Genomic DNA, 2,401 nt, shown 5'->3' on the forward strand with positions numbered 1-2,401 from the left:
TCCTTCTGCAGGACTGAGGCGTTGTTGGTGTCCTTTCTCCCCTCTTCCTTGGGTCAGAAGGTATCTTCAGCAACAGTAGGCAGGTGGCTCAAAGCCTGTATTTCTAGGGCATATGAGTTGCGGGAGGCTCCTGTCCCGGGGGGTATCCTGCCCCATTCTACCCGTAATGCCGCAACATCGGCGGCTTGGGCTACCCAGGCATCTGTAGATGATATTTGCCAGGCGGCAACCTGGTCCTCTCTTTCTTCCTTTGTAAGTCACTATCGTTTAGATAGGTTTGCCTCTGCAGATGCTGCCTTTGGCAGAAGAGTTTTACCGTCCGTAATCTCTCCCCAAGGCCAGCTTTCGGCTTCATTCCCTCCCTCTTCTTGAACTTGGGTATGTCCCATGTTGAGGAGTGTCTGAGCAGCGAGGAGGAAAATGGACATTGCTTACCTGAACGTCCCTTTTATCCTCACTGCGAAGACACTCCATCCCTCCCTTTTTCTTAGCTGGGTCTGGCCTTGGTGGAGGTCTGTTCTTGTTTCCCTCTGTTCCTGTCCTGCATTCTGGTGATTTTCCTTCGTATCAAGTCCTGATGCCCTTGGGCCAAGATGTCTTCGTGAAAAGACTGAGGAAGGAGCAGGAAGGAGGGTGTATCCAGCTCCAGAGGGATATGATTGACACCCAGCCATGCAAATAGGAGTGAGCAATACCCATGTTGAGGAGTGTCTTCGCAGCGAGGATAAAAGGGACGTTCAGGTAAGCAACGTCCATTCTCTGCCTCTGACGCAGAGCCCTCATCTGAGCCTTCCCCAGACTCCAGGACTGGCCCATGTTCCTCCCCAACCTCATCACTGTCCGATTCTGCTGCCAGCTCCTCAGGCTGGTGGTGGACCATAACAAGTGTAATACACATTCATGCAACTTCACTCATCAACTTTTCTCTCCAGCCATTCCATTTTGCAGTCTTTTTGTCCCTTTTCCTTCTCACCTTTCTCTCTCTCTCTTTCTCCACTTTTGGTCAGCTCCTACTAACTGAGGAGAGGGGTCTAGTCCCCAGGGACTGCTTGTCCTCAACACCTACAATTTCAGGCTGGACCAATGGAATTGCTGTCTCGGCATCTCTCCAAAGTAGCTCTGGCTAGCAGTCAAGTTAGTTCATCAGCCCTTGTGATAGCATAGTTGCTCTTCCACTGCTTCCAGAATTAAGCTGCTTCTCCCCATTTCTCATTCCATTTGCTGACTCATGCCTGCACAACAGCCTCCATACCAGGCCCCTAAAAATCCATACGTGACAGCCTCTTGCATAAAAAACTCCACACAGCAACCAGTCTGAGCCCAATTACTGTAATTTGCAAATCATGGTTTATGCCTTAGTATATTGTGGATTATTTAATCAAGATGAATATAAGCAAATCACAGGCACAACAGGAGTTTGTTTTAAGTGAATATGGATATATCCTAAATTTCCTTTAGGCAATTACATCAGTCTAAAGATGAAAGAGACAAAAAATCATTTAAATCGGTTTCTTTTCTGAACAAAAAATTCCAAGCATTAAATGATTTTTGTACTTGAGTTGATAAATAGGAGTCTTCTCTGCTTGATTCATTAGCTATCATTTGCATCTTGTGCAGAGTATGTGTTGGATTTAAAAACATTAGGACTGGTTTAAACATTATTTTAGTTATAACTAGATTATTCTTGATTCCAGAAGTGGGTATTTGATCAATTGTTGCAAGCTCATAACATATTGCAGTTGGTATTTTTAAAAATGACACAAGCAAGATTACATTATGTTGATACTGATATCAGAGAATAAAAAAATAATATAATTATTCTTATATGACAGAGGTCAAAGTTAGGATTCCTATGATGTAATAACACTGTAAAGAAAAATATTACATTTTGATTACTTTTCAAGGTAGAACAAACAAGTATATTTAATTTTACAATATGTTTGCCTGAGGAATTGCTAAATAAAACAGAATTCCGATCATTGGGCAAGCAGGTCGAGTTATCCTTCGATGCTTGCATGGCCATTAATCGGAACTGCTGGAAGGCCACTTGTGGGAGTTTAGAATGGGAAAGAAGTTATATGTTAAATAAGAAGTATATGTGCTATAATCAGGGTGAATGTTATGATCAAAACACTTATAGCTATTGTCCTTATTGGTCCTGTGTAACTATGTGGTCCGGGGACCCTCATGTAGGAAATCAGAAATGTAAACTGGACGTGGGGGTAGCATCCTCTAATTGTCAAAGGAACAGATGTAATCCTGTTAAACTCACTTGCACCCCTACTAGAACTTGGGATGTAAGGTATGGATTGGGTATTTATGGTAAAGGGGCTGATCCTCATGTTACACTCAGCTGGAAGGTTACAAAGACCACTAGAAAATTACAGGATACAAAAGGATT

This window comes from Pituophis catenifer, unplaced genomic scaffold, assembly GCF_029215685.1.
Source record: "Pituophis catenifer annectens isolate HBS135680 unplaced genomic scaffold, rPitCat1.0.hap2 SCAF_7, whole genome shotgun sequence".
NCBI lineage: Eukaryota > Metazoa > Chordata > Lepidosauria > Squamata > Colubridae > Pituophis > Pituophis catenifer.